General features: G+C 40.7%; 1 pseudogene across 1 annotated transcript; it reads left to right on the plus strand.

Annotated features, from left to right (window-relative positions):
* Positions 1 to 1363: 1363 nt before the first annotated feature.
* Positions 1364 to 12217, plus strand: LOC144666145 (phenazine biosynthesis-like domain-containing protein; annotated as a pseudogene). The gene is made up of 10 exons (XR_013573127.1): positions 1364 to 1968; positions 2540 to 2639; positions 4314 to 4412; positions 4790 to 4852; positions 5485 to 5537; positions 5666 to 5699; positions 6970 to 7052; positions 9320 to 9513; positions 10017 to 10079; positions 11897 to 12217. The product of XR_013573127.1 is annotated as a phenazine biosynthesis-like domain-containing protein (transcript).

A 12217-nucleotide genomic window follows, 5' to 3' on the forward strand; every position in this document is an offset into this window, starting at 1 on the left:
GGTTTGTTGCAACACACATCTTTACGCTTTGTGTTTCGTAAACAGAATCGTATGTAAAAGCATATCCTGCCGGGATCCTGCCAAGAAATATAAAACAAAAGTTTCTCAGAAGAACATCATGTTAAACTCATGAATATGACAAGAATATTATTTAGGTTTATTTCTGCAGCAAAGAGCGATTTTCTCTTGAACATCTTGAGTGTCAAAGGTAAATCGCGTTTGCGAATAATTCACGAAGTTTGCAGTCACAAAGAACTGTCTGCTCGATGGGCAGTTTCATTTGTTTGGGAAAAGTTATCCAAGTCACATTTTTTGTATTTTTTTGTGTTTTGTTAGTAGAAACGTACATATAAAACAATTATTTTACGAGCATAACTTACTATCTCATATTTATCGATATTAACCTTGAAAAAAATATTTAAAACGTCTCGTTTCTTCAGGGGAATTAATGCTGATTTTATATCGATATTCTTAGTGAAATCTATATAACTAAAAAGTAAAATCATCAGGCTGTATTTATGATGCAAGTTTCTCTTGAACCTAATAAGGCTAAATCACTGGTTTTAAATATAGAATACAAGTCAAAGCTTTTTTGAGTATTTTGAAGTTGTCACTTTTATTAGTCAGCCTCTCATGATCACCTCCAAGAGACCATCGAAGGTTAAAATAGAAAATGCATCTCTTCCCAGTTGTCATTAAGAGCAAACAGTACCACATGAAAATACTGCTCAGTAGAGCAGTCAAATCCGGTTTTCTTTTTGTGGTGAAGGGTTTTATGTTATAGCGCCTGGGTTCAGATTTGACGGTGTAAGCAAACTGGAGGTTGATCTACTCGAGGCGTTTCAGATATCACCTTTTAGTCTTCTATCGTGAAAAGACTGAAAAAAAAAATGATTTGTACGACTTCCCTGAAAATTCAATCTTCAATCACAGTTTGAAAGAGCGCATTTACAATTTCTAGTGAAATACCGTAACAATATAAACAATCCTTCCCTGGGTGGAGTGGGGAGGATAGTAAAAGCGTTCGCTATGATCTGCCAGCCAACAATCTTGTCCCCCATAACCCGCTCGTTTGATTACCGCAACGTTAGCTCCCAGGGGGGTACTCCGGGATCCAAGTGACGGGGAGTGCGAAGGATTTTTTGGGGTCGAAATTTTCGATTCCGGGATTTTTGGGTAGGAGAATTTGGCAGGTATTTTTGGGTGACTTGATTAAATAGGGGATTTTTGGGGGTATAAATCAAACTAAGGCCGGCGCGGCCTGGCAATTTAGGGGTAATTTGACTAGGGATTTTGGGCGTTTTTTGGTCCAGGGATTTTGGGTCGGGAGACTTAGGGATTTTGGGTCCTGAGTTTGCCTCAATTCGATCATCCCCGTCACTTTGATCCCGGAGTACCCCCCCCCCCCCCCCTGGGCGTTAGCTGCTGGTTCCTTCGACCTTGCCCGGGGTTCGTTGACAAGATTTGTTCAAATTGCGAGTCTCTTCATCTCACAGAGTTCACCTCATTAATTTATCACGTGGTACACTTAATCAGTCAAACTGTTGTCAAACCGCCTTCAATCGTCAGGGTCGGCCAGGGGGGCTAGAGGCGTACCCAGTCTACCCAAAATTTCTCCTCAAAATCATGCAAAATACCAAAATTTGGAAAACGATAGTGTGCTTTATACTCATAAAAGGCCCGATTATAGCGTAAAAAATTCTGTACTGTACTGTAAAAATACTGTGGACCACATAACTAAAAACCCTGGCCTACCCTGAATCGTTTCCCCCTCTCCACCCATCCTCTTCTCCCCTCCCTTGCGTCCCCCTCGTGGGAAACTTCGTCTCGCGGAGGACTGGTAACGACTAAAGACTGAAGTCAAAGATGGCGGACGAAGGGAATGTTCTTCGTATTTTTGTGGTGGATGCATTTACAGCCAAGCCTTTTGGTGGAAACCCAGCTGCAGTGTGCCTTGTAGGATCAAACGTTAGTTAACTGTAAAGACAGAGTGTGTTAACCCCCAGAATTTGTAAGTTTTTGCAAAATTTGGTTCAATGAAGCTTGCAGTTGCGTACGAACACAAGCCTATCATTCAAAAATGCAGAAAACAAGCTTAAGTCAAAGAGTGAAGCCGTTTTGGAAAAGTTATTTCTGGTTAGGGGTGGGACTCTGTTTATGAGACATAAACATAGAGACAAATAACATTATTGTATTTGACATGTTATAATTTAGATTCAGAAAACAGACATCCACAGTTGGCCTGTGTAAAACAATTACTGGACAAGGTTTGACCTTCGTCGCTCGAGGGAATGTTGGTACACACTACAAGATCATTCCATACAAAATTAATGTTTTCAACTACGGGGGGGGAGGGGGGGGGTACTTTTATTTAATTTTTGGACAAATTTCCTGAAAATTATTTAAGACCGTCAGTTGGGAAACATCATCGCTTTTGCATGCACTGTAATGCATTTTATTTATAAGAGTCGTTGGATTAAGTAAATTAATATCTTGATGCCATGCATCAGATCATTTACTCATTTTGCCTTGAATTTAGGAATTAAGAGATGACATCTTGCAAAACATTGCAAAAGAAATGAACTTGTCCACCACTGCATTTATCTTGGAGAAAAATAAGCATGACACCTACAGCAAAGGTAATTGGTACTGTTGCTGCACCTTTAAATAACCACAGGCAGCCCAAGCTCACTTTATGAAATATTTATGAAACGTACGCGAACATGACTCTTGCCTAATCGAGCGGTGTTGTGTTACAAAGATGCGATTTATAAGGGTTTGTTTGGAAAGTCAACGACTTTGTTTCAAAAGGAATAAAATTTAATGTTCTGCAAATTAAATTGACCAACCTTATCAGGGTTCAAAATAGCAGCCGGCTGTCGGCGGTAGCCGGCATTCTGACGACACTTGCCGGCTACTTTTCACCGAAGAAATAGAAAATATCATGCCTTGATCGGCCAACTGAAATAAATGTTGAAGTAAACATTCCATATCAGAAAATAAAGCAGCTACAGGGCTAGAAAGAGCGACTCAATAGTTGCTAATGCGACCAAAATTTCATCTTTGTCGACGAAAACTTCTGGTTCAGTTACAGTTTAGTCGCCAATGTGGCGACTTCATTTCTGTGTTAAGATGAATAACGGGCTGCCCCACCTTCTCAGGTATTGTGTTCCTCCAGAAAATTATATTGAAGATCTTATTTGCTTCTCAAACATTCAAAATAAGAAAAGAAGTCACATTGCTCCAATCCATTCTTTTGCTTTGCCGTAAAATATTGTATCACTTCGGAAAACTTACAAATGGCCGACTGTGTTTGAAATCGCCCCAGAATGCATCTGGGTACGTCATGTATGCAGATGGATTGTGTCCCTTGAAAATGCATAGCTCTCTAACAGCCGGGAAAAAATGAGCCTTGACAAAAAAAGCCGACAAATTCAGGCTAAAAACTAAATTTTATTTTGAACCCTGCTTATTGCCTTGTTGTATTCTTTGTTGTTTGCCCGCGTCTCAGGCTGTTTTGAAGTGTTTTCGGCGAGTTAGCGCTTGCTGGTGGTGTTCCGCTATAAACGAAGAAGTGAGCTTGGGCTGTCTGTGAGGCACACTATGAATATTTGAGAATGTAACATGTGAACCCTGCTCGATTGACAGTTGCATTTTTTACTACCATTAATTATCTTAACAGATCTCACTTTGATTCAGTGGGTTCAATAAGGCACCGCACCTGTGGGTTGCGATCCCGGGGGGGGGACTCCCATATGAGAGTGACGGGGATGCTCGTCGTCTCGCTTAGGGGTATAAATTTCGGACTTTGGGTCTCGCTTAGGGTGTTCTGGGGAAAATGCAAGAAAATGACAATATTTTTAGCCGTCAGGGTCTCGTTTAGGGTTGCACACGATGAAATATACATATATAAGTTCTTTTTCTCAGAATTTTGGTATCTTTTAGGGGTCTAAAATAGCTTGAGCACGGCCAGATTGGTCTCTTTTAGGGGTTCTTTTCAAAGTTTCCGACGAGCATCCCCGTCCTTTTAATATGGGAGTCCCCCCCCCCCCCCGCGGGGTTGCGATCTGAGTAGATTTTGACCTACCATATTTTTTTGTGGTCCATTTTGTTCACTGTTTGAATGACAGTGTGATAATAAAGATTGATGGCAGCAAAAGAAAAACACTTGTTGATTGATTGTACATGTGTTATTAAAGTCATGTGAAACAAAATATGATGAATAGTTTTATACGTAAATATTTTCCTCTCAAAGAGCCCCCTCACCTTTCCACCCGCTGCTAGAATTTCAATATTTTATTTTGCTGTGTTAGGATCCTGTTTTGGTCTACGTTGGTTCACGCCAACATGTGAACTACCTTTATGTGGACATGCAACACTAGCTTCAGCAACAGTTTTGTTCAATTCCTTGGGTAAGTTGTGAGAGTTCTTTGAGTTGCTGTAAAGTAAAGAAGTGATCCTTGGAATGAAAATTTGTAATTAAAGAAATTTTAAGGAAAGAAGCCTGAAAAAATCAGGGCTTCAATGGGTTTTTAACCCGTGACCTCCGCAAAAACCTGTGTGATGCTCTACCAACTGAGCTATGAAGCCACACATTGTGATGTCATGGATATTTTGATATCAACTTTGTAGTTTATTGCCTGCACAGTTCCATAAGGCAAATAACTTTAATTGAAAATCACAGACTGCCTACCTGTAGGGGCTTACTTCAATGCAAAATAATCCATAATTTTCATGATCTTCTGGAATTTTGGCATCATTTCTGTTGACTGATTGTAGTTTTTTTTAGGCAACCCAAACACAGAGTTGACATTTGAAACTTTTAGTGGAAATTTAATGGCAAGGAGGCAAGGTAAGCCCTTAAATGTTGACAAAAACTGTTAAAAGTTGTTGGGGCGCGGTGGCGTAATGGTTTGCTCACTGGACTTCAGATTGAGTGTCAGGGTTTGAGCCTGGCCAGGATAATTGTGTTGTGTTCTTATGGGCAAGACTCTGTACTCTTTGCCATAGTGTCTCTCTCCACCCAGGCAAACTAATGCTGGGGGGGGGGGGGGAAGTAACCCTGCAATGGACTAGCATCTTACCCAGGAGGGTCAGTAGAAATACTTCTAGTCCCTTCAAGCTACAGAAACAAGGATAAGCTCCAACCTGTATGGGCTTGACAAAGACATATTACCTTTTACTGAGGCCCTTCCAGGGTAAATTCCGACAAGTGACATGGCCCAAAAAGTAGCGACAGCACATGAAATGAAATTGGGACAAACAATAACCTTTCTTGCTAAATTCCGACAAGTGACAAAAATGCCTAGAATGGCCGATGAAACAGCCAAACCAAGCATTTTGAAATTCAGACAAGCGACTTGGGGACCCACCTGGCAGGGCCTCTTTTACTGTTTAAAGTGCAAGTTTTAAGCTTTGATCCTGTTTGTAGTACAATCCCGTACAAAACAGAATCTGTTGAAGAGTGTTTGTTTTTGGTTTCAGGTTCATCAATCTGCCTAGATTTTCCATTGAATGGCAGTGAACCACTACATGAAGTATGTTGTCAAATGTTGGAGGAGCTTTTTTGTTTACTTGAGCCTCACATAGCCTCCAAAGGCTTGATGAAGAAAGCAATAATCAGCAAAGTTGTATGTAACAGGGGTACTAATTTTCTCTCTTTTAGGAGGACCAAACAATAACAAGATTAATTAAAGCAGGTATATAAATTAAAAAATGTCATTATGAACTCCATACTTTAATAAATCATGCTGCACTTTATTTCATCAACCAGGTATTTGCATCCATTTGGAGTATGATTTTAAAATACTGTTTGGGGGTGTGGTAGGTGCGATGGCCTAGTAGTAAGAGTGGTGGTCTCCAGATCAAGCAGCCTAGGTTCCGAGCACTGGCCAGGGCATCCTCGGAGACCCAGGGGCAGTTAGTGGAGATGGGGGAAAGTCTATACGGGCGAAAAAAAAAAAAGATGTAGAAAAGTCCGATTTCTTTTTTCACCTGTATAGACTTCCCCCGCCCCCACTTAATGCCCCTGGGTCTCTAAGGATGTGGCCAGGGTTACTGCTTTGTGTTCCTGGGCAAGACACTTAACTCTCACAGTGCCTCTCTCCGCCCAGGTGTATAAATGGGTACTAGGTAAGCTGCAGTTGACAGGTATTCCCTCCCCCGCTGTGGGGGTACTCCCTAGAGTGGACTTTATGGGCAGGCTCTGTCCAAAAGCAGTGCTTTTTCAGGCTGAAGGTAGTTCTAAAAAGGTAGGGATTTCATGAGTTTAGGGAGTTCATAGGGATCGATCGGAGAAGAAATAAAAAAATACCCCTGGCTGCTTCATATCTTCATCAAAATTTAGTGCAAAATTCCTAAAAGTACTCTACCGGTATATACCTTATTCTTACTTATTTTCACGAGTACTAATTTTCGCGAATTTAATACATGCGAAGAAAACATCGTGCTAAATTTAAACATGCGAAAAATAATACCATATTATATATCAAAAGAACAAAAATTTTAAATGTTTGGAACTACACTAAGTTCCTTTGAAAATATCTTTCCATCTTGCTTTTGACTAGCACCCTTCCTCTGATTACTGTTTCGTTCTTGTAAATTGGCCAAAACCTCTTAAGTACAGTCGCCAAAGTTACCGTTTGCTAGCCTGCGAACCCAGACGCATTTCCAGCTGTCGCTTGTCGGTGGAGACAAGGGACAGCCGGAAATGCATCTGGGTTCGCAGGCTACCGTTTGCAGGCTCTTTGTAGTTACATTGAGCCAGAGCTTTGTACACTTCCAGTAGTTCCTTAGTCTTTGACGACTACTTCATAAATGAAACACAGACAAAATCGCGAAATTAAATACACTTTTTCTCTAATTTTTCTTGCAATCGCGAAAATTAATACTCACGAAATTCGTCTCTCGAACTTTCGCGAAAGTAGGTACGCCCGAAAATTTGTAAGAATAAGGTAAATCTTCATTTAGTTGTAGGTGAGCTTGGGGTGAAGGAAGTTGAATACTCTAAAACTACCAAGAACCACGTTGTGTCTAGAGCCTTCACTGACAAGGTTAGGTTCTACCACAGATTTAAAAATTCTAACTGAACAATAAAGTTCTTATTATTTGATATTATTCTTCTGTTGTCATCCCAATAGAAATTTAGGTGAGGCCACCTTAACTACCACTCTGTTGCTAAGAAGACTTCTAACTATAATAAGTCCTTAATATAATAATATAGCTGTTTGGCTATGTTCATTGCATTGCGGAAAGCCCCTTCAACTTTTTAAGTCACAACTAGGTATAATTGACAAATGGCCTCATGGTTAGCACGCCGAACTCCAGATCGAACAGTCAAGGTCCAAGCCCTGGCTGGGTCGTTGTGTTGTGTTCTTGTGCAAATATACACTTTATTCATAGTGCCTTTCTCCATCCAGGTGTATAATTTATGGTTACTGGCTTAATAATCCTGGGGGTAACCCAGCCTGCGATGAACTAGCATCCCATTACCCGGGGGAAGTAGAAATATTCCTTGCTGCTTAATGTATCAGTCAATTCCAAGACCGGCCACCCCCCTCCCCCGGGCATACCCCGGGCATTTGACTCGAGGTTAGCTCCGTAGGGCCAGGAATTTGACGCAAAACTTCGCCTGCCCGGTGGGGCATTTGACCATCAATGAAACAAGGGTCAGCAGCCGCATATATGCTATTTAAAGCATTTCGACATCTGTTCATTCACTGCGACTACAAATGTTTTAACGGTACTCGTGCTATTCCATGATTCCACCTCTGTTTTTGTTACTGTATCCTTTTTACCTTAATCGAAAAACATTTAACTGTGGATTTGTTGTCAGAAGACAATTCTTCACGTTTTTAATATCTATAAGGTATTTTCAAGAAACCCTTCGCAGATAACGTATTAGCAGAGCTAGAAAGAGCGATTTCAAGCTACACGGAGCAAAAGTAAACATCGATGTTTTTGTTGTCTTGTTGTATTTTTTCATTTTGTCTTAAAATCCGAAAAGTGTGGAGATATTGACGCTCTGTGAAGCCCTGACTGGTGGGGCATTTGACTGTTGAAACTGCCAACATAGCGGGGAATTTGACCAAAATTTTTCGAAACAGTCAAATGCCCGGGTGTTTGCCCAGGGGGGGAATTGGCGGTTTTGGAATTGACTGATACTACGATTTCCAGTTGAGTACGACGCGAACAAAGTTTGGTGACGAAGTTTCAACATAACAACGGCATTGTTGTCAAGGGCAAACTTCTCTGTTTCCATTGGTAACTTGTCGTTACAGGTACTGACCGCCAAAGTTCTTTTATACAAGGAGGACCTCTCGGGAAACAGGGCAATTTTTTGATTGGCTAATTTTGATCCAAGATGGCGTCAGTTTTAATTGAGCAATTTTTTGATTGGCTAATATTTTGAAATTTCGATCCGAAATAGTGTTAGCTTTTGTCAGCTTTACGAAACGCTAAATGTTCTTCATTTCAGTTTGCGAATTATTCATTTTGCACTTGAGAAAGATATATTATTTAAAGCTGAAGGAATTCTTAAAGCTGCTAGAAAATCCCTGGAGTTGGAAAACGATAAAATTTCAGTTGAACAGTTACTCTAATGAGGAAGGTAAAGTGACGCACGTTAAACATAACGTCAACTCTCAACACAGATCTGTTACCGTCGATATAAAACAGCTAAGGCATAATATATTTCGTTATTTGTTTCTTTTATCGTTGTCTCTGTGTACATATTTTTTATTTGAAAGCGTAATAAAGTGTTGCTGACGATATTTGTAGTGTTTTTATTTATTTAAGCATCGAGATTGTCGAGCAAGGCAGTTACAAAAACAAATTTGTTACCAATGGTAACAGAGAAGTTTGCCCTTGACAACAATGCCGTTGTTATGTTGAAACTTCGTCACCAAACTTTGTTGGCGTTGTACTCAACTGGAAATCGTAGTACATAATGCGACAGAAATCGAGATAAGCTCCAGCAGTATGGGCTGCTTGGCTTGAGGCTTACCTTCAATATGATAAATCATGTGACCAGAACAGAGAAAAGCCTTGAGCTCTAACATAATACTATGCTTGTTTGACACGAGAAACAGTCAGTGATTGAAGAATATTCTTATGCATTAAATGTTGTATGGATCTTTTGAAACTTGCATAAATGCATTAAGTTTTGATGTCATAAAGATGCAGAATTTCTGTGCACTGAAACATTACTTACAACAGAGCTATGAGAACTTGGTATCTATACTAGAAAGTGGACACAATCAGAAAAAGACATATTAATCAATTTATTGTTGGTAAGTAAATTAATTTTTTTTTTCAACAGAGAGGATTTGGAAAACCTCTCTCCAGACTTCCAGGCCATGATGGATGCTCACTCGTCTGGAGTTGTCCGTGGTGTGATTGTAACCCTGCAGGGGACTGGGTCAAATGGTTGTGTGGACAGCTGTGGTACAGTGTATGACTTTGTTTCTCGTTATTTTGCTCCCTGGGTTGGTGTCCCTGAGGATCCTGTGACTGGTGAGTAAGGAATAATCTATCAAAGGTTCCTTGGGCTGTCTCATGTAACAAATTAAAGTTTTGAATATAGCAATTGTTTTGAACCCAGGTGTATTGTGTTGTTCCAGAACGATTTTTTGGTTTGAATCCTCCCCACCCCTCTAGAAATTCAAGTTAAGCCCTGTACATTTCTTTAAAATTTTTGGCTTTTGAGACCTCCCCCCTCCCTTGGAATTTCCAATGACCTTCCATGGGGAGGGTATGGATATTTTCTTGAACTGCACATTTGGTAGTTCACAAGGGAAGAGGACTGACGTTTAAATTGCATTACTAGATCCTATAATTAATTGAATAAATTATCACACCATCTGAATAGTTTTTGGTACCCTGCAGCACTGCAAGGTGCACTAAATGGTTGCATGAACTGTAATTTTGCAAAGAAATTCCCAAAAGCCAAAACCTTGACTACAAAGCCACACATTAATCAACGATTAGTTCTTTTTTTGTCACAATTTTTCGTTTAGGTTCTGCAAACATTGTTCTTGCCAGTTATTGGTCATCAAGATTACAGAAGAACAAATTGTATGGTAAGCTGTCTGCACTCTGTATAAAGTGCCCTGGGAATAAAAAAAATAACACTAATTTCATAAGTAGCACTCTTTCCCGGGGAGGACAAGCACCTGGGGGGGGGGTACTCAAAATTTCAAGTGACAGGGGTAACTGAAGGTTTTTTGGGGGTTTGAAATTTTTGATTCCGGGATTTTTTTAAGTAGGAACATTTGGCAAGTATTTCTTGGGGTGGCTTGATTTAAGCAGGGATTTTTTTGGGTATTAAAAACAACTTAAGATTTGTGGTAGTGCCTTGGTCGTGTAGTTCTGCGAATAAAGTACAAACACTGAACATGTTTCTAATGTTTTTCTTTGTGTTATATCTTCAGATAATTCCCCATTTCTGGAAAATTTGATGGGTCAGAAATTCGGCATGGGATTTTTGGTCCATGAATTTTTTGGGTTTTGTTGGATTCAAGCCTTAGGGATTATTTTGGGTCTTGATTTTTGCCCCCATTCGATCATCCCCGTCACTTGAAATCCTGAGTACCCCCCTCCCCCCCTGGGGACACCCATGAGAAAGAGATAGGGATGCTCACCAGAAAAATGTGAATTGAACCCCTAAAGTAGACCAATCTGTGTGGGCTGAAGTTACCACTTTTCATGCCTGATTGTTTTACACCATTAACACAGCATGGTGGCGATGTTATTGCTTTGTGACCTGTCTGACTTCTGAGGTTAGGGTAGGCCACAATCCCTTAGTTACACCGTTAAGCGAGATGTCAAGCATCCCTCAGCTTTTACATGGGAATTCAGTTTCCCCCTGCTGTTATCCTCCCACTATTTTTTTATTATTATTATATATTTTATCTTTTTTGTTGTAAATATTTTTTGTAATGTTGGGAAATCTAACAATAAAAAAATAAATAAATAAATCCCTGTCCATTTCCATTGAAGTACTGGAGAAAGCTGGAGAGCCCCCCTTCCCTCCCCCCACAACCCGGGCTCTTTGTTCTGTTTGTAAACCTAGACTCCCAGTAGTCCCTCGAGTTTTCTCAGGGAAAGTCAATTGGGTGAGCACATAAGTGTATGAAAATTTACATCACACAAGGAGACGCAACACCAGGGGCCAGAATAATCACCCGCAAATAGGCCCTTTGCTCGACCGGGTCACATGGTACAAAATCAGCCATGCTGGACTGCAAGTTACTCAGTCGGACATTCAGAACTAAAGAAGGTGAAGCTTGATGAGTACAAGTCGCTTTGTTCTGAAGGCCCCACTGTGTGATTTGCATCACAGCATGTCTGATTTTGTACCATATGATCGAGTCGAGTGAACGTTTTTACACAAATTGATCTTAGGTTGAGCTGGGGCTTGTGACTCGGTGGCTTTTGGAACAAACTGCACGTGGTGCAAAATTTGCCATACAGGATGGCAGATTATGCACCGGTACATCCGAAAAACAAAGAAAAGTGCACGCCTTACTGTGTCGTAGTCGCTGTGTTCTGAGGCTGTTGTATTGTTTTGCCTTCTTCATGACGGACAGTGACCGTTTGTTGCAAAGGGCCTTTTCTTCCCCTTCTCCAAAAATGTCTTCAAATTCTACAAGCCACACTTCTTAGGTCTCAACAAAAATTGTGACACAAATTGTCTGAAACCTTGTTAGGTGGTATTATACCGATCATTTACAGCAACGAAAATGTTGCATAAAAGGTTGTTTAATTACCCAGAAATGTAAGTCTTTTTTCGCACTCAGCCTTACCCCCGCAAGAGAGTAAGGGCTAAAGTTTAATTGCGTATAAACAACGCCAAAACAACATTATCGTTGATTGAATTTTATCTACTTGTCCTTAGCTCGACAGTGCTCGTCTCGTGGCGGGGAACTCAGAATTCACGTCAGACAAGACAACAGAGTCGACGTCGCTGGACAAGCAGTGTTAGTGCTACAAGGAAGTCTGCACTTATAACGTCACGCAACACTTCTCTTAACGTTGCGTGACGACCAAAATGAATAAAGGCTGGGAAATAGACCAACTGGCCTGATATGTAGACACCTTTTAGGCTCGTCACGCATCAGACAGACCACCAGACAGATGCAGACACAGACAGACAGGCAGGCAGACAGACAGACAGACAGACAGGCAGGCAGACAGACAGACCCCAGGGAAGACAGAC

The sequence above is a fragment of the Oculina patagonica genome, chromosome 9, assembly GCF_052425735.1.
Source record: "Oculina patagonica isolate OP01 chromosome 9, crgOcupat, whole genome shotgun sequence".
In the NCBI taxonomy this organism is placed as follows: domain Eukaryota; kingdom Metazoa; phylum Cnidaria; class Anthozoa; order Scleractinia; family Oculinidae; genus Oculina; species Oculina patagonica.